This window comes from Nicotiana tomentosiformis, chromosome 5 (assembly GCF_000390325.3).
Source record: "Nicotiana tomentosiformis chromosome 5, ASM39032v3, whole genome shotgun sequence".
Classification (NCBI taxonomy): domain Eukaryota; kingdom Viridiplantae; phylum Streptophyta; class Magnoliopsida; order Solanales; family Solanaceae; genus Nicotiana; species Nicotiana tomentosiformis.
This window is the reverse complement of record NC_090816.1, coordinates 100,802,743-100,828,225: the sequence shown is the minus strand read 5'-3', so window position 1 is coordinate 100,828,225 and position 25,483 is coordinate 100,802,743.

The window sequence follows — 25,483 nt, the reverse complement described above, 5'->3', positions numbered from 1 at the left end:
TGAGATTAATTGATGATGCTGGAATTAATTATGAACAGCTTTTAAGACCAGAGATGTGGTGATGAACATATATATGATGTGCTTAATGTCCTGATATCATTATGATAAAGTAGTGCTTGTGATGTCGAGATTGGTGTTATTGATATATACCTTGTGGTATTTTGTTGGGTTGTGGATGTGTTGTTAGGAGTTATTTTTGGTGTTACTCTGGTAGGTGGATAGGCCCAATTACAGGGGAGACTCTGCCGAAATTTCTGAAAAATTTGGGAGTTAGTAAAATTTGGAGGATTGGGATTTGCAAAGGAAGAGATAAATATATTATGTGTTTGAGAGAGAATGATCCTAAGTGGGGAAGAATGTACCACCCCAGAGAAAGTTTTGAAGTACTTCAACACTATCGAGAAAATTGATGTGTGCATAGGCACGGGTTGTTATAGCCAGTTGAGACTAATATTGTGCGTTGTTGTGAAAAACCAGGCCTTTTAAAAATGTTGGAGTGTAAGAAAATGGCCTTAAAGTTTTCAAATATGGATAAAAGAAATAATCTTAAATGAGATGATGTTGTCACGCTTATCTCAAATGCGGTAACGTAGGATCAACCGTGAGTATATGTGTAAAAGTAAAATCATCAATTTTGTAACCTCAGAGTAATTCTTAGAACGTTCGAGGACGAACGTTTATTTAAGAGGTGGAGAATATAATGATCTGACTTGTCGTTTTAAGAATAACATCCCGGTTCAGTAACTTGAGGTCTCGAACAGCTTCGCAATATATATTATGACCCGCGGATGTGGTCGAGTTTGATTTACTGAAGATTCAGAATTTTATTTAAAGAACAATTCTTATTTAGAAGCTTAAATGGAAAGAGTTGACCAAAGAGTTGACTTTTGAGCAAACGAGCCCGGAATGGAATTTTGATGATATCAATAGCTTCATATGATGATTTCGGACTTAGGCGTATGTTCGGATTTTGATTTGGAAGTCTGTAGGACAATTCGACGCATTTTGGCGAAAGTTGAAAAATAGAAATATTTCGAAAAAAAAACAATCCTACCGAAGGGTGAATTTTTGATAACGAGGTCGGATTTCGATTCCGGAAATGGGAATAGTTTTATTAAGTCAATTATGACTTGTGTGCAAAATTTGAAGTCATTCCAGATTGATTTGATACGTCTCGACGCAAAACATAGAAGTTGGGAGATTCGAAAACTCATAACTCGATTCGAGGCGCGACTCGTAATTTTGACATTGTTTGACGAGATTTGAAGCCTCTACTAAGTTCGTATTGTATTATGGAATGTGTTGGTACATTTGGTTGAGGTTCCGGAGGCCTCGGGTGAGTTTTGAGCGAGTCCGGGCATTCTCGGAACTGAGGCATGGTTCTGGTGCTTAATTTTTCGTGGACGGCAGCAAAATTTAGCTGAGGGCGGAAACAATTCCACTGAGGGCGGAGGAGGGGGCGCGGACCGCGTAAATTTGGTCGCGGAGGCGCTCCAGGAAATTCTGCAGACCCGCTTGTCCGACTTCGGAAGCCTATATCTGTTGATCTACAAGGAAATTTGAGATGATTCAAAAACAAAAGTTTTAGTCCTTCGTGTCTAGTTTCCAGAAAGGTAAAGAAATCATCATTTAGACATCTGTAGAGAAAGTTATGGCCAAAATACTAAATCCTGGCAGTGCTGCCCCAAGAATTTCGCGGCCGCATCATTTTTTCGCGACCGCGGGACCTGGGGCGAGGCCGCGGTTGGAATTTCGCGGATCGCGTAGGGGAGTTCATAGGGTGCACTATATAAACGGGGTTTAGGGCATTATTTCACATTTTGGACCTAGGGAGCTCGGTTTGTGGCGATTGTTTAAGGGGTTTTCAAGAAATTCATCGGGGTAAGTGATTCTAACTCGGATTTGGTTAATATGCATGAATATATCACTGATTTCATCATTTAATTAGTACTTTGAGATAGAATTTTTGAGGAAAAATCGTAGAAACTTCATAAACCACAAATTTAAGATTTGGAGGTCGATTTGTTATTGGAATTCGATAAAATTGGTATGATTGAACTCGTACTGAAATGGGTGTTCGGATTTCATGAAAGTTATGTCAGGTTCTGAGGGGCGGGCCCCGCGTTGACTTTTTGGAATAAATTTCTAAGTCGACGTTTTATTATCTGAAATTATTTCTGATGAATTTTAATGAAGTTATACAACTGATTTGAATAGATTTGAGCGGTCCGGAAGCCAATTCAAGCAAGAAGGCGATTTTGGAATATCGGCATAATTTCAAAAAGGTAAGTGTCTTGCTTAACCTCGAGTGGGGGAATTATCCCTTAGGCATTGAGACTTATGTACCATTTGTGAAATGTGAAAAGTCGTGTACATGAGGTGACGAGTACGTACTCGGACTTATACGTACAAATTTATTGAATTAAAGTCTTAGGCATTACTGTGTAGTAAATTGAAAAATTATAAAAAATTATTAAATCATCTGTCTGCCATGCCTAAATCCTTATTGTTGAATTTGTTTTTATATGATAATTTGATGTGATTATTAATTGAAATATTTTTAAAATTTCGTAAGTATTGTTGGTTTAATATTTCTTGGAAATAAATTTCAATATGAATTTTATTATGCAAATAATTAATTTAAGCGAGCTTAAGAAGAAGTGTTAATATAATTATCTAAATTTACATTAATGAAGGTTTTGCTTTATGCCGAGTAATTTCTATCTATATTGATTGTTTTTGGGTGTTATATACATTATGTGGAGCCTTGGGCTATTTATTGTGAAATTAATTGATTTTGTTATATCTTTGGAATTTGGTTGTGTCCATTGGGCAAATTGTGATATAAATTGATTTTATTATATTGCCGTGTTAATTTTCCGTGTAAATTATTGTGCTGTGTGAGTTATTATTTTGGGGAGATAAGGGTGAAATTTTACCGTTGATATTATGTGGATATAAGGGTGGCATTTCACTGTTGTTGTGTTTGTTGGAATATTGTCTGGGCGGAGTAATAAGGGTGGCTATAGGAGCGATAAGGGTGGCAATAGGAGCGATAAGGATGGCTATTGATATTGTCTGGGCGGAGCGATAAGGGCAGCAATAGGAGCGATAAGGGTGGCTATTGTCAGGGACGATATGTAATGATGTGGGGTTGTGGTGTTGATAATTTTCTTATGATGTTGTGATTTGCTTGTGTTTATTTTTATATCTTGTGCAATTTATCTTGTTGTTGGTAAATTGATAACAATCTGATTTATGTTAAAATTGAGAGCCTGTGACCATTGCCAGGCGGATTATAAAAGAAATGAGGGCATGAGGTGCCGTGAGTAAATAATGAGGGCACGTGAATTGTCCGTGCAGTTGTGATATGAAATGTGGACACGAGGTGCTGTGATGAAATGATAATGATAATTGGCACGTGAATTGTCCGTGCAGTTGTGATATGAAATGAGGGCACGAGGTGCCGGAAAAATATGATGATTTAATTATGGGCACGAGGTGCCGTGGAAATATGAAAATGGGTTGAGACCCGTATTTTTATGATTATGAAATGAGGTGTCACATAGTCACTTTTTAATTGAAAGAATTATATTCAAAATAGTTCTTTGGAAGGATTTTTATTCAAAACGAATTATATGAAAGAATTATATTTGAAAGATATTTATTTGAGGAAATTATATTTGAAAAGGTTTATTGAAAGAATTATATTTGAAAAATAATTATTTGAGAAAATTACATTTGAAAGAGAGTTAGTTGGAATAATTATATGTGAAGGATATTTATTTGAAAAACTTGAATTAATTGAGCGTACATGTATTTATTAATTGTTGAGCGATATTTATGGTATTCTTGTTGTCTTATTGCGCATACTACTGGTTGTTTTATCCTGCCCTTATTGCTTTCTGTTTCCTAGTATTTTGTATATTATATTACACAGGTTAATAGACTAGTGAGTGTCTTGACTGTACCTCGTCTCTACTCCATTGAGGTTAGTTTTGATACTTACTAGGTACCGGCCGTGGTGTACTCATACTACACTTCTGCATATTTTTGTGCAGAGCCAGGTGTTGGAGATATCGGACTTAAGTAGAGTTAAAGCGGGTCGTAAGGATTCAAGGTAGAGCTGATTGGCCGTCGTAGTCCCTTGGAGTCTTTTCATTTCATTGTACTATTAATATTTAATCAAACAGTATTGTATATTCGGTCATTGTGATCACTACATGTATTCAGTAAGAGTTCGTGACTCAGCACTACCAGTCTTGGGAGGTTGTATATTGTAATTATTTCCGCTGTTAGTTTCAAAAAAATAATGGCTTCAAAAGGTAATTAAAATCGGCTTAACTAGTCTTAGAGACTAGGTGCCATCACGACGCCTGTGGTGGAATTTTGGTTCGTGACAAAGAACATCAAAATGGCTTCAAAGAAAATCAACTCCAGTTCAACTTCCACTAAAGCTACTAATTCCAAGTTCTATATTGATGTGAAAAACATCCTTAATATTACATTTGAAAGATTTGGGCCAGTTACAAACAGCAAAGTAAGCTCTTTAGGATAACAAACACTTGAAGTGTCGTCTGCATCAACCCCTATTGTCGGATCTTCATCCTCAAAAAGAACTAGATCCTCTACAAGCGTGACCCAAAAAGGGAACGATGTCGCCGAAAGGATCGAGAAGGTTCTTGCTCAACTTAGTTTATCGAAGTGCAAGAAACCTTTCATGCAAGCCGATAAAGATGACTTGAGTGTTGGATCTCCTCTAGTCTCAATTAATGAAACCTCTAAGCTCTATCCTGGCAATGTATATTATTCTTCATCCTCTACGGCAATCATGCAAGCAATGGTTATTGAAGCTTCTACTGTAGAAGAACAACTTGCAAATTTGACGAAAGCAATTGAAAGCTTATCAAAGCGTGTGCAAGATCAAAATGCGAAACTTTTCAAGTTAACAAATACATTAGATAGCATAGTAGAAGGAGAATCCACACAAACACCTTTAAATCTTTAAAGATAACAAGAGAAAGAAGACTCCTCCGAAAATAAAGCAACGACAACCAAGGAGATTCAAGTCTCCGCTGAAAGTCTGATTCTTGTTGAGAAATTAAAGGACTTCATCATAGAGTCTATTAAAGATAAGCCTGAGTCGTCCAAATTATCTCTCACATATGCAAAGCCGTACACACAAAGAATCGATAACTTGAACATGCATGTTGGTTATCAACCTCCTAAGTTGAAACAATTTGACGGCAAGGGAAATCCAAGACAACATGTAGCACACTTTGTTAAAAATTGCAACAATGCTGGAACGTATGGCGATTATCTTGTCAAACAGTTTATGCTATCTCTCAAAGGTAATGCATTCAATTGGTAAATAGATCTCGAATATGGTTCCATCGATAGTTGGGAGCGGTTGGAGTAAGAGTTTCTCAATCATTTCTATAGCACAAGATGCATCGTAAGCATGATTGAACTTACAAACTCTCATCAACAAAAGGAAGAGCCAGTTATTGACTTTATCAACCACTGGAGGAGCTTAAGCCTCAACTGCAAAGATCGCCTTAGCAAAACTTCTAGCATCGAAATGTGCATTCAAGGCATGCATTGGGGTCTTCGCTATATCTTACAAGGCATAAATCCCAACACATATGATGAACTAGCAACTCGTGCTAATGATATGGAACAAAGTATGGCCACAAGTAGAGACTAAGAGCTACCTATCTTTGAGTCTTACGATGAAGAAGAAGAACAAGAAGGCAAGGATGGGGGCAAGTTTTCATCCGAGAATGAAACCGAAGAGTCTATGCATGACACTATGCTCCTTGACGCATGAGCCTAAACTGCAAGTCATAACACTCCTCAACGCACGAGCCTAAACTACAAGTTATAATGCTCCTCAATGCACGAGCATAAACTTCAAGTTATAATGCTTCTTGGCACATGAACTCATACTGTATGCCATGATACTCCCCAAATTTGAAATAAATATTCAAGACATAAATCTTTTCAAATTCAAGAAAAGTCATTAAATTTTAAAGCTCTTCAAATTCGAGCAAATGTTCAAGTCACAAAGCTCTTCAAATTCAAACTAAACTTCAAATTGCAAAGCTCTTCAACTTTGAGCTAAATCTTCAAGTCACAAAGTTCGTTAGATTCGTGCAAAGACTCAAGTCGAAAGCTCTTCAAAGTCGAGCAAAGACTTCAAGTAGCAAAGCTCTTTAAATTCGAGCTAAACTTCAAGTTGCAAAGCTCTTCAACTTTGAGCTAAATCTTTAAGTCACAAAGGTATTCAAATTCGAGCAAAGACTCAAGTCGAAAGCTCTTCAAATTCGAGCAAAGACTTAAGTTGAAAGCTCTTTATATTCGAGCTAGACTTCAAGTTGCAAAGCTCTTCAACTTAAAGCTAAATCTTCAAGTCACGAAACTCTTCAAATTTGAGTCGAACTTTAAGTTGCAAAGCTCTTCAAAATTGAGCAAGTTGTCAAGTTGTTAAGCATTTCGAAACGTAAGCTAAATCTTCAAATTACTATGCTTTTGGACGTACGAGCCTAAATCGCATGTCATAAAACACTTAGAATTTGAGCTAAATCTTCAAATTACTAAGCTCCTGGATGCACGAGCCTAAACTGCGTACCATGAAGCTCTTCAAATTTGAGCAAAATATTCAAGTTATGATGCTTGAGCCTGAACTGCAAGTTTATGATGCTCCTCAACGCACGAGCCTAAACTGCAAGTCATGAAGCTCTTCAAATTTAAGCAAAATCTTCAGGTTGCAAAGCTCCTCAAAATATAAGCTTAAATTGCAAATCACTATGCTCCTTAACGCAAGAGCATAAACTATATGTTACTCCTGGTCCGCAAGAGTATAAAATGTTTACGGCCCAAAACAAATTTTAGCTAGGTTGAAAACCTCGAAAGAGACGGCCTAGGCAAAAGTTAGGAGACAAATAAAAAAAATCACCCATTCTGAACTACGATATGACTTGATCCTCTTCACCGAGGTATGGAGGCAGCTTAGAGTTTCATTTTGAGTTCAGTCGCATAAGTTCAATAGATACATAATCCCCCAATCGTTGTCCGAATAAAGTACGACGGAATGTAATCCATTCAATCAGTACTTGAAAATCGAACTGAGATACCATTCTTCTATTAAACTTTGGATCCCATTTGATTTAAAGAGGGCAAGCCGCTATGGTAAATTGGTGTCTTCAATGAAATGATTAATATCTTTTAGGAGGCTGTCAAGCATTTGCATTAATGTCTGGGGATTTGTTGTGCCATGTTCGCCAAATCTTTAAGTTTGTCGGTCTTCAGGTTCTTCGGTTTTCAAGTCAAAATATTTAAGCCTCTAAGTCTTCAAGTTGAAGTCTTCAAGTTTGTCAGTCTTCAAATTGAGATCCTCAAATTCGCCAATCTTCAGGTTGAATTATTTAAGCCCTACAAGTCTTAAAGTTGAAGTCTTCAAGTCTACTAATTTTTCAAGTTGAAGTAAAAGTCCACGGGTCTTCAAGTTGAAGCATCAAAGTCCACCAAATTTTCAAGCCCGTCAAATCTTCAAATTTGTTAGTCTTCAAGTTGAAGCATCAAAATCCACCAAATTTTCAAGCCCGTCAAATCTTCAAATTTGTTGGTCTTCAAGTTGAAATCTTCAAAGTCCGCCAAGTCTTCAAGTTGAAGTTTTCTAATTTTCCAATCTTAAGGTGGACATATTAGTCTCTTTGCACCTTAAGTTAGTCCCTTCGCGGGTTTGTCCTTAAAAGAAACTATAATTCTTCAATCCTAAGGTGGACGTTGAAGTCCCTTTGCACCTTAAGTTGACTTCTTCGTAGGTTTATACTTAAAAGGAACTTTAATTTTTCAATCTTAAGGTAGACATTTAAGTCCCTTTGCACCTTAAGTTGTTCTCTTCATGGATTTGATCCATCTATATGTTGTCATGGATTTGATATTTCTATATGTTGTCATGGATTTGATACTCCTATATGTTGATATGGATTTATCCGTCTATATGGTGATGAGAATTTGTCTGTCTATATGTTGGTATGGATTTATCCGTCTATACGTTGATATGGATTTATCCGTATATATAGCGAGTTGGATTTGTCCGTCTATATAGTGATATGGTTTTGTCTGTCTATATGGTGATGGAGATTTGTCCGTCTATATGGTGATATGGATTTGTCCGTCTATATGCTGGTGTGGATTTGATCATCTATATGTCGTCATGGATTTATCCTTCCATATGATGTTTGAAGATTTATCCTTCTATTTGTTCCCACAAATTTTTTCTTTTATATGCGTCTAACCTTGTTGAGGAAGATACCCCCATTGCCTACAAAAAAAAAAAAAAAGGCAACAAAAAAATACAAGTACAAGAAAGATGGTTACCTGCCAAGGCGTATCAGATTCGAAAAGTGAGTTCAAGGTATTGCCTAGAACAATTTGGTATGATTCGGGCCGTGATTTTTGGTGCTATCTGAGTCTAGGTTCTAACAATTAAAACGATTTTCAATTCCGACATTCCAACATCGAGATACGAAAGTTTTGGTGAAGCCGGGATAATCTGAAACTATTGGCGCATTAGAATATAGAGCCGACTTCAAAATACTTCATCTAGAATGATCCTGAAAGTGTTTAATTCTGAATTTTGGATATGTTGTATATCTTGAACTCTAGGTTCTGTGGAATTAAACGGTTTGCGATTCCAAACTTCCTACATCAAGATATAAGACTTTTGGTGAAGTCTCACAAATCTAAAATTGACGGCGCGTCAGAATACAGAGCCAACTTCAAAAAAATCATCTGGAACGATCCTGAATGTGTTTAACTCTGAATTTCGGATATGTTGTAGATCTTGAACTTTAGTTTTTGAGAAATTAAACGGTTTGCGATTCCGAGGTTTCTATATCAAAATATAAAAATTTTGGTAAAGTCAATACAAATCTGAAACTATCAGCATGACAGAAATTAAGGCTAAATTCGAAAAATTACCTAGGGTGATCCTCAAAGATTCTAATTCTGAATTTCAGATATGTTCTAGAAATAAAAGTCTAGCTTCTGTAAAATTAAACGGACTGTGATTTGGACTTTTCTACAGTAAGATATTAATTTTATACCACAAGATATGTTGGCTGTAAAAGGGTGACGAAAATTGAAAGAAGAAGAAGAAGTTACCTATCAAATATGCACTCGAGAAATTGGCAAACACTGCGAATTGATATTCACAACCGGAGAGCATGCATATATATATATATATATATATATATATATATCAAATATGCACTCCTTATTTGGTTGGTGATGTGCGGACGACGGCATTCCTATATGAATAGGAGTCCTTTGACTCTGAATGGCCACGTAAAGAATTGCTATGTCAAATAATACTTTTCTTAGCGCAAAGAATGGAAAAAATATACGTTGTGTAGGTTTAATGCAAAGAATGGAATTTAAAGTGGAAAACAGTTTCATGAAAACTTTCTCCTACGTGATGACTGCTGTTTTGGTCACTATGTGTATGACTATTACGTGTACTTCAAGCCTAATCTTTGAGTCTCAATTAGTCTACGCTCCAATAAATTTTGAAGTATGGGCATTTGTAAGCATCTAAATTTTATTGAATTTAAATTCATAAAATTATTTGGACTATATCTTTTCTAACATATCTTAGTTCAAATAAATTTATTGGGCTAATAGTTGGATTAGTTATATAAATCCAATGTATATGGATTAGATTAAAAAAATTCATTGGGCTAGCCCATTTAATTGGGCTACAAGTGATGAGCCCACTTCATTAGGCCCAATATGTCATCTTCCTAAAGGCCTAGTTTGGTGTCACGTATCAAATGACGTGGCATGCCAAGTCAAGCGGAAGAACCAATAGGATCATGCTACATGTCAAAATGACAAGGCATGCCAAGTCAAATTAAAAGGCTAATGAAGCCACGTCACGTGTGCAAGTGACACATTCTTGCCAATCGAATGCGGCCTTGTCACTCTTCAATCTGATTGGTCGGAAAGAGTTTGTTCTTATCATAACTCTCCCCTCCCACAACTATAAATAGGGGTCTTCATAACCCAGAAAAGACACCAGAAGTTATAACAAGAAGACACAAGGGAACTCGTGGATCAAAAGCCACATTTCTCTACAAACTGCAAGTGTTCAAGCATTCAAGCACTTCAACACAAATTTCTAGTATTCAAGATCAAGAACGAAGTCAAATCAAATACAAGTCGATCAAGGCTACTTGTTCGTGATAAAATTCGTGGCAATAATCAAAGCGTTCGCGACGGATAAATCAAATTCAAATTCAAGATCAAGCTTAAAGGCCCTTGAATTTATATTGGGAAAGAAGAATCAGATGATTAATAGAGATTGTACACTCATATTATTTGAAATCAAGTATTATGATTGTTGCAATATTTTTCGGCCTTGATTTTATTTTCTCGACGCAAATTTATTGTCTACAATTTTTAACTCTAAAATACCTGATATGAGTATAAATATCTCTTTGGAATATTTGAAGTTGGAAAAGAACATAATAATACAACAAGCTTGCTTCATATTAAACAAACAAAAAATAAATATTCAATCATCATTAAATTAATAAGATAATATTTAACTAGTCGTAGGATCACTCGACGGATGCTCAATTATCATTAAATCAACAAGTTAATATTTAACTATTTTGTGTAAAATCACTTGGTAAATGTTTAATCATCATGAAATCAATAAGTTAATATTTAACTAGTCGTACGTCCAATTATCATTAAATCAATAAGATAATATTTAACTATTTGGAGAATTATCTGGTAGGTATTCAATCATCATTAAATTAATAACTTAATATTTAATTTTTCGTTTAATCACTCGACCGACATTTAAATATCATTAACTCAATAAGATAATATTAGCTATTTGTTGAATTACAATATAGATGTTCTGTTATCATTAAATCACTAAGTTAATATTTAACTTTTTGTAGAATCACTCGATAGATGTTCACTTATTATTAAATGAATAAGTTAATGTTAACTATTTGTAGAATCACTCGCTAGATATTCAATTATTAATAAAAAAAATTAATGATTAATCATTTGTAGGATCACTCGATAAATGATCGATTATCATTAAATCAATAAGTTAATGTTTAGCTATTTGGGGAACAACCCTAGAGATACTTAAACCATCTTTCAGCTCTCTCAAACATCCTGATAGATGTTTAATATCCTTAGAATATTTTATATAACCATGTAGAATACTTTTTTTGCAACGATTTCGATACAAGATCAATCTAAATGTATTCCAAATCAAATTCCAAATTAACTCCAGATGATATCAATTTTTGTATTCAACATGTAAATATTATTTTTAAATTTTTTTAAATTACACTGTGATGACCCAAAATGTCATCTTTAAATTTAATAATTAATTATGTGTTCTAAGACCTCTAAAAGTACTATTTATCATTTCTCGACTTATGGGAAGTTTTTATGTGAAAAATGGATTAAAATGTGAATTAGAGCTTTAAAACTCAATTGAGTTGACTTTGGTCAACATTTTGAGCAAACGGACTCGGATCAATATTTTGATAGTTCCGGTAGATCCGTATCGTGATTTGGGACTTGGGCGTATGCCCGAAATCAAATTCCGAGGTCCCTAGCCCGAGATATGAAATTTTGAAAAAAATTTAAAATGTTTAAGTTCGAATAGTGACCGGATATCTAATTATATGAAAACGACCCCGAAATAGAATTTTGATGATTCCAACAGCTCCGTATGGTAATTTTGGACTTAGGAGCGTTTTCGGAATTTTATTTGGAAGCCCGTAGTTAAATTAGGCTTGAAATGGCTAAAATAGGAATTTAAAGTTTGGAAGTTTGACCGGGGAGTTGACTTTTTGATATCGAGGTCGGAATCCAGTTCTAAAAATTTTTACAGCTCCGTTATGTCATTTATAAATTGTGTGTAAAATTTGAGGTCAATCGGAGTTGATTTGATAGGTTCCGACATCAAATGTAGAAGTTGAAAACTCTTAGTTACATTAAGCTTGAATTGGGTTATGATTCATGGTTTTAGCGTTGTTTGATATGATTTAGAGGTTCGACTAAGTTCGTATGATGTTTTATGACTTGTTGGTATATTTGGTTGAGGTCCCGAGGGCCTCGGGTGAGTTTCGGATGGTTAACGGAACAAAAGTTGGACTTAAAAAGCTGCTGCAATTTTCTCTTATGCTGTATATTCTGGGCTGTGATCGAGTCCCAGATCGAACCCAGATATCGAGCCCACGATCGAGGCCTGAGTCGAAGCCAGGGATGAGGCTCAGTATCGAAGCCTCGATCGAAGGCAAGGCTCGAGGACATGATCGAATGTAAGGCTCGAGGGCTAGGATCGAGACCCATGCTCGATGCCCTGATCGAAGGCCCAACCTCGATGCCCTGATCGAAGGCACATGTTCGATGCCCTGATCGAGGCCATGGCCGAGGTCAAGGCTTGAGCCTTCGATCGAAGCCGCGATCGAGGCCCAGTTCGAGGACCAGTTCCGAAGGCTGCTAGGCAGTTTTATAAAAAGAGCACATTCATCCCATTTGCCATTTTTGGCGAACTTGAGCTTGAGCAGAGGCGACTTTTGACAGATTTTCAAGGGAAAAACATTGGGGTAAGTAATTTTAACTCGGATTTGGTCTACATATACAAGTATATCATTATTTTCACAATTTAATTAGTGTTTTGAGATTTAGATTTGGAAAAGTTTAGAAATCTCATAGAAACGGAATTTTGAGATTTCGGTATCGATTCGGAATCGGATTTGAGTGAAACTGGTATGGTTGGACTCGTAATTGAATGAGTTGTCGGATTTTATAACTTTCGCGGGATTTCGAGATGTGGGCCCCATGGACGAATTTTTAATTAATTTCGGGATTTTTATTTAAAATGTAGTATTTTCTTATAGAATTGATTCCTATAATTTTTAGTGATTGTATCGAATTATTTTGGATAGATTCGAGCCAGACAGAGTTGGATAATCATGGAAAAGGCCTTATAGTGGATTAATTGGAGCAAGACGAGGTAAGTCTCTTGTCTAATCTTGTGAGGGAAAAATTACCCCATAGGGATTAAATTGAATAATTGTTGCTAATTGCGGGGGCTACGTACGCACGAGGTGACGAGAATCCGTGCGTAGCTACTATTAATGCTAAAGTACGGGTAGTTTAAGACTCAAAGCATAAATTACTTGTGTGAATTGTATTCTTTATTAATTAAAATAATTGATGTTTATATTGTGAATTGTTATGAAAAGTAGAAAAATATGAAATTTTCATATGCTTAATTTTTGTTTAAATCAATTAATTGTTAAAAGAAATTGTTCTCCACCCAAATTCATCTTATAATAAATATACTCTCCTTCCGGAGGCACATAAGAAAATGTTCTCCTTTCTTGTGGAGCGGGCCGAACGCCTCGGCAGGATAGATGCATCTATGGATCGCGCCGCACGTCCCTCGGCAGTGTACACGATACTCTGGATCGGGTCGTACGTCCTCGGCAGAAATCGTGCTCAATAATAATAATTATACGATACTTTAATAATTTATTTCATCTTGTGAAGCTAATTTAATAAATTGAAAAATTCTTGGAATTTAATGAATTATTATTCTTACTTGTTAAGGAATTAATTGTTACTCCTGTAAATGTGGTTTAATTGATAAATTGGAAATTATTTGAATTGAAGGAATTTAATTAATATATTGCGAATTGTTATATTTGAAGAAATTTGATTATTTCTGCTGATTAAATAAATTATTGTAAATTCTGTAAATCATGCTGATTTAAATATCCTAGTTTTATTTCAGTTATTATTATTGACCCATAGTGAGTGTCAAAGTCGGCCATCTCGTCTCTACCACTTCGAGATTAGGCTTGATACTTACTGGGTACACGTTGCTTACGTACTCATACTACACTTGCTGCACTTTTTGTGCAGGATCTGAGACAGGTACTAGTGGAGGACCTATCATCACATACCCACGTCATCCCGAGGCATAGTGGTGAGCTGCCTTTCTGAGTCGTTCTGCAACTACCAGTGTCTCTTCTTATATTTATATTCTGTCTATTTCATTTCAGATAGTATTTGGAGTTTTGCATAATCTACTAGATGCTCATGCACTTGTGACACCGGATTTTGGCACACACACATTGGTAGAAGTTGGTATTTTATTATTTTCTTGGAATAAAAGTTTAACCAATGTACGTTTGACTTATTAGTTGGCTTGCCTAGCTGTAGTGTTGGGTGCCATCATGACCTATAGGTGAAATTGGGTCGTGACAACATGGTATCAGAGCACTTGGTTCACATAGGTCTCACAAGTTATGAGCAGACCTAATAGAGTCTTGCGGGTCGGTACAGAGACGTCTGTACTTATCTTCGAGAGGCTATATGGTGTTAGGAAACTACCTTTCTTCATATTCCATTGTGCAATTGATGTAGTACTAAATATCCTTCTCTTATTCTCTCACAGATGGTGAGAACACGCTCTAATGAGATTCCAGACCAGGGAAGAGCTACTCCCCCAGTTGCTAGAGGCCGAGGCAGAGGCCGAGGGAGGGCTCCAGGTCGTGGTAGAGGGCGAGGACGTCCCAGGACTGTTCCAGTTATGCCGCCATTGAATCCAGCAGAGAATCACATTATTGAGGAGCAGGGTGAGGTACCTGTGGCAGAGCCAGCTCCGGTGGACTTCACATCTTCACCGAGATTTCAGGATGTCATGGGTCGTATGCTGCGATTCATGGACAATATGACTCAGGCCGGTTTATTTCCGGCAGACCCAGTCATATCTCAGGCGGGCGGAGGAGCACAGACCCCTACCGCGCAGGCTCATGGACAGGCAGCTGCTGTATATCAAACCCAAGGTGCACTACCCGTGGGTGGAGTCCAGCCAGTGGCAGCAGCTACACCTGAGCCCAGGCCAGCTGTAGCCGTCGATCCTCAGAAACTATTGGACAGATGGACTAGACTACATCCTCATGTCTTCAGGGGTGAGCGACATGAGGATCCACAGGATTTCATTGATCGTTGCAAGGATAGACTGTACAACATGAGGATATTGGAATCCCATGGGGTTGATTTCGCTACTTTTCAGCTAGAGGGTAGAGCCCGTAGATGGTGACAGTCTTATGCTCTTGGTAGACCAGCAGATTCTCCTCCCATGACTTGGGACAGGTTCACCCGTATCTTCTTGGACAGGTATATTCCACCCTCCCAGAGGGAAGAGTTGCGGTTTCAGTTTGAGCAGCTCCAGCAGGGTCAGATGTCAGTGATTGATTATGAGGCGAGGTTTTCTGAATTATCTCGCCATGCACTAATGATTCTCCCTACTGAGGTGGAGAGAGTGCGAAGGTTTGTAGCCGGTTTACATACTGTTATTCATGCCACTATGGCTCGAGAGGTTGAGATGAGTACTTCTTATGAGCGAGTTGTGGAGATAGCCCGGAGGATTGAGGGTGTACGTCAGCGGAGCCGAGAGCAGATTATGAGAGATAAGCGGTTCAGGTACTCTGGAGAGTTCAGAGGTGCTCCGTCCGGGGGCAGAGGTCAGTTCGTGAGGAGGCAGTCCAGCAGACCCTCATATCCAGCACCACCACCTCCTCGAGGTGCTCCAGTACGACCTTATTTCAGTGCTATACCAAAGAGTTCTTATCGCCCACCAGCTATTCAGGGTTCTTTCCGTGGGTATTCAGGTCCCCAGGGCCAGATACTTAGTCAGCAACCCATCGCACCGAAGAGTTGTTACGAGTGCGGGGATCCCAGTCACATGCGGAGGTTTTGCCCCAGGCTTCAAGGTAGACCAGTACAGCAGGGTTAGCAGCCTATGCTTACCGGACCAGTTGCTCCACCAGTAGTCCGACCACCCAGAGGTGGAGGACAGGTGGGTAGGGGTCGTCCTAGAGGTGGAGGTCAGCCAGGCGGAGGCCAGACAGTTAGCGCTCCAGCTCGGTTCTATGCTTTTCCGGCTAGACCAGATGCAGAGGCCTCAGATGCCGTGATTACAGGTATTATTTCTGTTTGTGGCAAAGATGCCTCAGTATTATTTGATCCAGGATCTACGTATTCATATGTGTCATCTCTATTTGCTCCATTCCTGGGTGTTTCTCGTGAGTCCTTGAGTACTCCTGTTTATGTGTCCACTCCTGTGGGCGATTCTGTTGTTGTGAACCGGATCTACCGGTTCTGTATTATTACATTCTGTGGTTATAAAACTAGAGCAGATCTCTTATTGCTTGAGATGACCGATTTTGAAATTATTCTGGGCAAGGACTGGTTATCTCCATATCATGCTATTCTAGATTGTCATGCCAAGATTGTTACCTTGGCTATTCTAGTATTGCCTACGTTGGAGTGGAAGGGTTCGCCTGTTAGTTCATTTAATCGAGTTATTTCTTTTATAAAGGCTCAACACATGGTTGAGAAGGGTTGTTTGGCTTATCTAGCCTATGTCCGGGATACTACTGCAGAGACTCCGGCTATTGATTCAGTGCCTGTAGTTTGGGAGTTCCCCGATGTATTTATGTCAGATCTTCCAGGTATGCCACCTGATCGTGATATTGATTTCTGTATTGACTTGGCTTCAGATACCCAGCCTATATCCATCCCACTGTATCGAATGGCTCCGAAAGAATTGAAAGAACATCTTGAAGAGTTACTAACCAAAGGGTTCGTCAGACCGAGTGTATCGCCTTGGGGCGCACCAGTATTATTTGTGAAAAAAAAGGATGGAACAATGCGGATGTGTATTGATTATCGCCAATTGAACAAAGTCACTATTAAGAACAAGTACCTATTGCCACGTATTGATGATCTATTTGACCAGTTTGCAGGGTGTTAGGGTATTCTCTAAGATCGACTTGAGGTCGGGTACCATTAGTTGAAGATTTGTATATTCCAAAGACTGCTTTTCGGACTAGATATGGTCATTATGAGTTTCTGGTGATGTCCTTCGGTTTAACTAATGCCTCGGCAGCGTTTATGGATCTGATGAACAGGGTATTCATGCCATATATTGATTCGTTTGTCATTGTCTTCATTGATGACATATTAATCCATTCGCGCAGTAAGGAGGAACATGAGCACCATATGAGAGTAGTGCTTCAGACATTTTGGGAACAAAAGCTATATGCTAAGTTCTCTAAATATGAGTTTTGGCTAGAGTCTGTTGCATTTTTGGGACATATTGTATCGGGCGAAGGTATTAAAGTTGATCCCAAAAAGATTGAGGCAGTTCAGAATTGGCATCGTCCCACTTCGGCGACTGAGATCAGGAGTTTTCTAGGTTTGGCAGGTTATTATCGTCGGTTCGTGGAAGGTTTTTCATCTATTGCAGCACCTTTGACCAAATTAACCCAGAAGGGTGCTCCATTCCGATGGTCCGATGATTGTGAGGTGAGCTTTCAGAAGCTCAAGACATCATTGACTACAGCACCAGTGTTAGTGTTGCCTTCCGGTTCGGGGATGTATACAGTGTATTGCGACGCTTCGCGCGTTGGCTTGGGTTGTGTATTGATGCAGGAAGGGCAAGTTATTGCATATGCTTCACGTCAGCCGAAGCCCCATAAAAAAAATTATCCGGTACATGATTTGGAGTTAGCTGCGATTGTTCATGCTCTTAAGATTTGGAGACATTATCTTTATGGGGTGTCTTGTGAAGTTTACACTGATCATCACAGTTTGTAGCATTTGTTCAAGCAGAGGGACCTAAATTTGAGACATCACAGATGGCTGGAGTTACTAAAAGACTATGATATTACTATCCTGTATCATCCGGGCAAAGCAAATGTGGTTGCAGATGCCTTGAGCAGAAAGGCGGAGAGTATGGGTAGTTTGGCTTTCATTTCAGTAGAGGAAAGGCCACTAGCCTCAGATATTCAGTCCTTGGCTAACAGACTTGTGAGGCTGGATATTTCAGAGCCCAGCCGAGTTCTTGCATATGTTGTGGCCCAATCTTCACTATTTGAACAGATCAAGGCTCGCCAGTATGATGACCCACACCTGATGGTTCTTCGTGAAACGGTACTACGAAGTGGTGCCAAGGAAGTTACTATTAGAGCGGATGGTGTTCTGCAACTCCAGGATCGTCTATGTGTTCCTAATGTGGATGGACTGAGGAAAAAGATCTTGGAAGAGGCACACAGTTCTCGGTATTCTATTCATCCAAGTGCTACTAAGATGTATCGTGACTTGAGGCAACATTATTGGTGGCGACGAATGAAAAAGGACATAGTTGAGTATGTATCTAGGTGTCTAAATTGCCAGCAAGTTAAATATGAGCACCAGAGGCCAGGTGGCCTACTTCAGCAGATGACTATACCGGAGTGGAAATGGGAACGAATTACTATGGACTTTGTAGTTGGGTTGCCGCGGATCTTGAGGAAGTTTGATACAGTTTGGGTGACAATTGACAGGTTGACTAAGTCAGCACATTTTATTCCTGTTGTGACTACGTATACTTCAGAGAGGTTGGCCCAGATTTATATTCAGGAGATAGTTCGGTTGCACGGTGTGCCAATTTCCATCATATCAGATAGAGGCCCTCAGTTTACTTCACATTTCTGGAGAGCAGTACGAAGTGAGTTGGGGACCCGTGTAGAGCTCAGCACAGCCTTTCATCCACAAATCGACGGGCAGTCAGAGCGGACAATTCAGATTCTGGAGGATATGCTCAGGGCATGTGTGATCGACTTTGGAGGTCAGTGGGATCGTTTCCTGCCTTTGGCCGAGTTTGCTTATAATAACAGTTATCAATCCAGCATCGAGATGGCTTCATTTGAGGCTTTATATGGTCGGCGATGTCGTTCACCTATCGGATGGTTTGAGCCATATGAGGCAAAGTTATATGGTACTGATTTGGTAAGGGATGCCTTGGAAAAGGTAAAGTTGATTCAGGAGCGACTTCGTACAGCACAGTCCAGACAAAAGAGTTACGCGGATCAGAAAGCGCGTGTTATATCATTTATGGTAGGTGAAAAAGTTCTCTTGAAGGTTTCGCCGATGAAGGGAATTATGAGATTCGGGAAGAAGGGCAAGTTGAGCCCAAGGTTTATAGGCCTATTTGAGGTGTTGAAACGAGTTGGGGAGGTTGCTTATGAACTTGCATTGCCTCCCAGCCTATCGGGAGTTCATTCGGTTTTCCACATATCTATGCTCCGAAAGTATCATGCCGACCTATCACATGTGTTAGACTTTAGCACAGTTCAGCTAGATAATAGCTTGGGTTATGAAGAGGAGCCAATTGCCATTGTTGATAAACAGGTTCGCCAGTTGAGGTCCAAGAGGATTTCTGCAGTAAAAGTTCAGTGGAGGGGCCAACCAGTCGAGGAAGCGACTTGGGAGGCCGAGGAAAACATGTGGAGCAGATATCCAGACTTATTCAGCACTTCAGGTATAATTTTAAACCCATTCGAGGACGAACGTTTGTTTAAGAGGTAGAGAATGTGATGACCCAAAATGTCATCTTTAAATTTAATAATTAATTATATGTTCTAAGACCTCTAAAAGTACTATTTATCATTCCTCGACTTGCGTGCGCAATCCGTAAAATTTTATGGAAAGTTTTTGTGTGAAAAATGGATTAAAATATGGATTAGAGCTTTAAAACTCAATTGAGTTGACTTTGGTCAACATTTTGAGCAAACGGACTCGGATCAGTGTTTTGACAGTTCCGGTAGGTCCGTTTCGTGATTTGGGACTTGGGCGTATGCCCGGAATCAAATTCCGAGGTCCCTAGCCTGAGATATGGAATTTTGAAGAAAACAATTAAAATGTATAAGTTCGAATAGTGACCGGATGTCTAATTATGTGAAAACGATCCCGGAATAGAATTTTGATGATTCCAACAGCTCCGTATGGTGATTTTGGACTTAGGAGCATTTTCGGAATTTTATTTGGAAGTCTATAGTTAAATTAGGCTTGAAATAGCTAAAATAGGAATTTAAAGTTTGGAAGTTTGACCGGAGAGTTGACTTTTTGATATCGGGGTCGGAATCCAGTTCTAAAAATTATCACAGCTCCGTTATGTCATTTATGACTTGTGTGTAAAATTTGAGGTCAATCGGAGTTGATTTGATAGGTTCCGATATCGAATGTAGAAGTTGAAAACTCTTAGTTTCATTAAGCTTGAATTGGGGTATGATTCATGGTTTTAGCGTTGCTTGATATGATTTAGAGGTTCGACTAAGTTCGTATGATGTTTTAGAACTTGTTGGTATATTTGGTTAGGGTCCCGAGGGCCTCGGGTGAGTTTCGGATGGTTAACGGAACAAATGTTGGACTTAAAAAGTTGCTGCAATTTTCTCTTCTGCTGTATATTCTAGGCTGTGATCGAGCCCCAGATCGAACCTAGATATCGAGCCCACGATCGAGGCCTGAGTCAAAGCCAGGGACGAGACTCAGTATCGAAGCCTCAATCGAAGGCAAGACTCGAGGACATGATCGAAGGTAAGGCTCGAGGGCTAGGATCGAGACCCATGCTCGATGCCCTGATCGAAGGCCCATGCTCGATGCCCTGATCGAAGGCACATGCTCGATGCCCTGATCGAAGGCCCAACCTCGATACCCTGCTCGAAGGCACGTGTTCGATGCCCTGATCGAGGCCATGGCTGAGGTCTAGACTCGAGCCTGTGATCAAAGCCGCGATTGAGGCCTAGTTCGAGGACCAGTTCCGAAGGCTGCAAGGCAGTTTTATAAAAAGAGGACATTCGTCCCATTTGCCATTTTTGGCAAACTTGAGCTTGAGCAGAGGCGACTTTTGACAGATTATCAAGGGAAAAATATTGGGGTAAGTAATTCTAACTCGGATTTGGTCTACATATACAAGTATATCATTGTTTTCATAATTTAATTAGTGTTTTGAGATTTAGATTTGGAAAAGTTTAGAAATCTCATAGAAACGAAATTTTGAGATTTCGGTATCGATTCAGAGTCGGATTTGAGTAAAACTGGTATGGTTGAACTCGTAATTGAATGGGTTGTCAGATTTCATAACTTTCGCCGGATTTCGAAATGTGGGCCCCACAGATGAATTTTTAATTAATTTCGGGATTTTTATTTAAAATGTAGTATTTTCTTATAGAATTGATTCCTATAATTTTTAGTGATTGTATCGAATTATTTTGGATAGATTCGAGTCAGACAGAGTTGGCTAATCATGGAAAAGGCCTTATAGTGGATTAATTGGAGCAAGACGAGGTAAGTCTCTTGTCTAATCTTGTGAGGGGAAAATTACCCCATAGGGATTAAATTGAATAATTGTTGCTAATTGCGGGGGCTACGTACGCACGAGGTGACGAGAGTCCGTACGTAGCTACTATTAATGCTAAAGTCCGGGTAGTTTAAGACTCAAAGCATGAATTACTTTTGTGAATTGTATTCTTTATTAATTAAAATAATTGATGTATATATTGTGAATTGTTATGAAAAGTAGAAGAATATGAAATTTTCGTATACTTAATTTTTGTTTAAATTAATTAATTATTAAAAGAAATTGTTCTCCTCCCAAATTCATCTTATAATAAATATACTCTCCTTCCGGAGGCACATAAGAAAATGTCCTCCTTTATTGTGGAGCGGGCCGAACGCCTCGGCAGGATAGATACATCTATGGATCACGCCGCACGTCCCTCGGCAGTATACACAACACTCTGGATCGGACCGTACGTCCTCGGTAGAAATCGTGCTTAATAATAATAATTACATGATACTTTAATAATTTATTTCATCTTGTGAAGCTAATTTAATAAATTGAAAAATCCTTGGAATTTAATGAATTATTAGTCTTGCTTGTTAAGGAATTAATTGTTACTCATGTAAATAAGGTTTAATTGATAAATTGGAAATTATTTGAATTGAAGGAATTTAATTAATATATTGAGAATGGTTACATTTGACGAAATTTGATTATTTCTGCTGATTAAATAAATTATTGTAAATTATGTAAATCATGTTGATTTAAATATCCTAGTTTTATTTCAGTTATTATTATTGACCCATAGTGAGTGTCAAAGTCGGCCATCTCGTCTCTACCACTTCGAGATTAGGCTTGATACTTACTGGGTACACGTTGTTTACGTACTCATACTACACTTGCTGCACTTTTTGTGCAGGATCTGAGACAGGTACTAGTGGAGGACCTATCATCACATACCCACGTCATCCCGAGGCATAGTAGTGAGCTGCCTTTCTGAGCCGTTCTGCAGCTACCAGTGTCTCTTCTTATATTTATATTCTGTCTATTTCATTTCAGACAGTATTTGCAGTTTTGTATAATCTACTAGATGTTCATGCACTTGTGATACCGGGTCTTGGCACACACACATTGGTAAAAGTTGGTATTTATTATTTTCTTGGAATAAAAGTTTAACTAATGTACGTTTGACTTATTAGTTGGCTTGTCTAGCTGTAGTGTTGGGCGCCATCACGACCTATAGGTGAAATTGGGTCGTGACATACACCCACTTAACAAAACACAAAATTAGATTCAAATTTTAAACCCACCTTAAAATTTTAGGGTTGTTTCAACAATGGTGAACGTGATTCAAATTTCAAATCACCTTCAATCCAATTGACCCAAAATTTGAAACATAATCCCCAGCAATCCTAAACAACCCATTCAAAAATCACATTAACTTCCAAATCCATAAATAAGAAGAAGAAGGAAGGGATTGACATGTGGAATTTTTTTTTGGTCCTTTTTGAGTAATTCTTTTCTTAAAATAGCCTAATAGACACCGTCACTTGTTCGAATCCAACATCTTTGTGCTTATACTTTATGAAGTTTCAATTAGACACATGAACTCTGATTAAAATATGTATTTTAAACACCTACCACACTGCCCGTTGCTCACTCCACATGGATAACATAACATACAACTCAGAGTAAATTAATGCTACGTCATCATTTATTTTTATAAAATATTAATTGCTAAAAATTATCCAAGATTCATCACGATTCCCTTTCTTTGCTGCCACCCGCCCCTTCACTTCTCGTTCTTTTCCTCTTTCGTCATCAACCACCACCCTCTACGCCTTCGTTTCCTCTGCTTCCACCGCCCCCTTCAACCATTGGTAAGTTATATATACCGAGCCTACTATGGCCGAGCGCCTATGAGCGAGCCCAGGATGGCCGAGATACAAAGCCTAGTATGGCCGAGCGCCTATGAGCGAGCCTACTACGGTCGAGCAGTTATACCTACCGAGCCTTATAGGGCCGGATATTTATTTTACTTAATATATTGAAGGAGTTGAGTCAGTATCAGCAGGTAAGTATATCTCCAGATCATCTTTGACTCCCAGTTACTTCCAGTTATTATATTATCAGTTCAGTTTTCAGTTTTCAGTTATGTTATTGCCTTACATACTCGGTACATTATTTCGTACTGACGTCCCTTTTCTGGAGACGCTGCATTTCATGCATGCAGGTTTAGATAGACAGACGGGTAGACTTCCTTAATAGGTATTTCCAGAGTTCAGCCTGATCGGTAAGCTCCACATCCTTCAGAGTTATCGGGTCTAGGTTTTCGTGTACATCTTTTGTATGTATGTATATATTATGGGTAGGTCGGGGCCCTGTTCCGATCACAATATATCTATCAGTAGAGGCTTGTAGACATATCCTGTTGGTTAGTGCAGTATGTTGGGTTTGTAGGCCTGGTATGTATATTTTGGTGGTTTGTCAGCTGTAGTAGTTATGAAGGCCTTGTCGGCCTAGCTTTACATTGATGTTTAGTTAGCGCTAGTTTCCATTCAGTTTTATATTTTGCTTCGCAAATTATCTTGCAAGGTGGACCCATGGACAAATTATGACATTATATGTTCAGAGTCCCTTAGTCGCAATTTGGTATGCCAGGTTAGGTGAGGCACTGGGTGCTGGTCTCGCTCCCAGGTTCGGGGTGTGACAACGTTGAAGTCCCTTTGCAACTTAAGTTGACCTCTTCGTAGGTTTGTATTTAAAAGGAACTTTAATTTTTCAATCTTAAGGTGGACATTTAAGTCCCTTTGTACCTTAAGTTGTCCTCTTCATGGATTTGATCCTTCTATATGTTATCATGGATTTGATACTTCTATATGTTGTCATGGATTTTATACTTCTATATGTTGATATGGATTTATCCGTCTATATGGTGATGATAATTTGTTTGTCTATATATTGGTATGGATTTATCCGTCTATATGTTGATATGGATTTATCCGTATATATAGCGAGGTGGATTTCTCCGTCTATATAGTGATATGGTTTTATCCGTCTATATGGTGATGGAGATTTATCCGTCTATATGGTGATATGGATTTGTCCGTCTATATGTTGGTGTGGATTTGATCATCTATATGTCGTCATGGATTTATCCTTCCATATGATGTTTGAAGATTTGTCCTTCTATTTGTTCCCACAAATGTTTTCTTTTATGTGTGTCTAATCTTGTTGACGAAGATACCCTCATTGCCTACAACAACAAAAAAGAAGGCAACAAAAAAATACAAGTACAAGAAAGATGGTTACCTGTCAAGGCGTATCAGATTCGAAAAGTGAGTTCAAAGTATTGCCTAGAATAATTTGGCATGATTCGGGCAGTGATTTTTGGTGCTCTCTAAGTCTAGGTTCTACCAATTAAAACGGTTTTCAATTCCGACATTCCAACATCGAGATACGAAAGTTTTGGTGAAATCGGGATAATCTGAAATTGTTGGCGCATTAGAATATAGAGCCGACTTTAAAAAATTCATCTAGAATGATCCTGAAAGTGTTTAATTCTAAATTTTGGATATGTTATATATATTGAACTCTAGGTTATGCGGAATTAAACGGTTTGTGATTCCAAACTTCCTACATCAAGATATAAATTTTTGGTGAAGTCTCACAAATCTAAAACTGGCGGCGCGTCAGAATATAGAGCCAACTTCAAAAAAGTCATCTGGAATGATCCTGAATGTGTTTAACTCTGAATTTTGGATATGTTATAGATCTTGAACTCTAGTTTATGAGAAATCAAACGGTTTGCGATTCCGAGGTTCCTATATCAAAATATTCCGAGGTTCCTATATCAAAATATAAATTTTTTGATAAAGTCAGCACAAGTTTGAAACTATCAGCATGGCAGAAATTAAGGCTAACTTCGAAATATTACCTAGGGTGATCCTCAAAGATTCTAATTCAGAATTTCAGATATGTTCTAGAAATAAAAGTCTAGCTTCTGTAAAATCAAACGGACTGTGATTTGGACTTTTCTACAGCAAGATATTAATTTTATACCACAAGATGTGTTGGCTGTAAAAAGAAGAAGAAGAAGAAGAAGTTACCCGTCAAATATGCACTCGAGAAATTGGCAAACACTGCGAATTGATATTCACAACCGGAGAGCATGCATCTATATAGAGAGAGAGAGATGCCGAGAGGGTTGCAAAGACATATTAGCGATGTGGAAGTCAGTAATGTAATTTGTCTCCT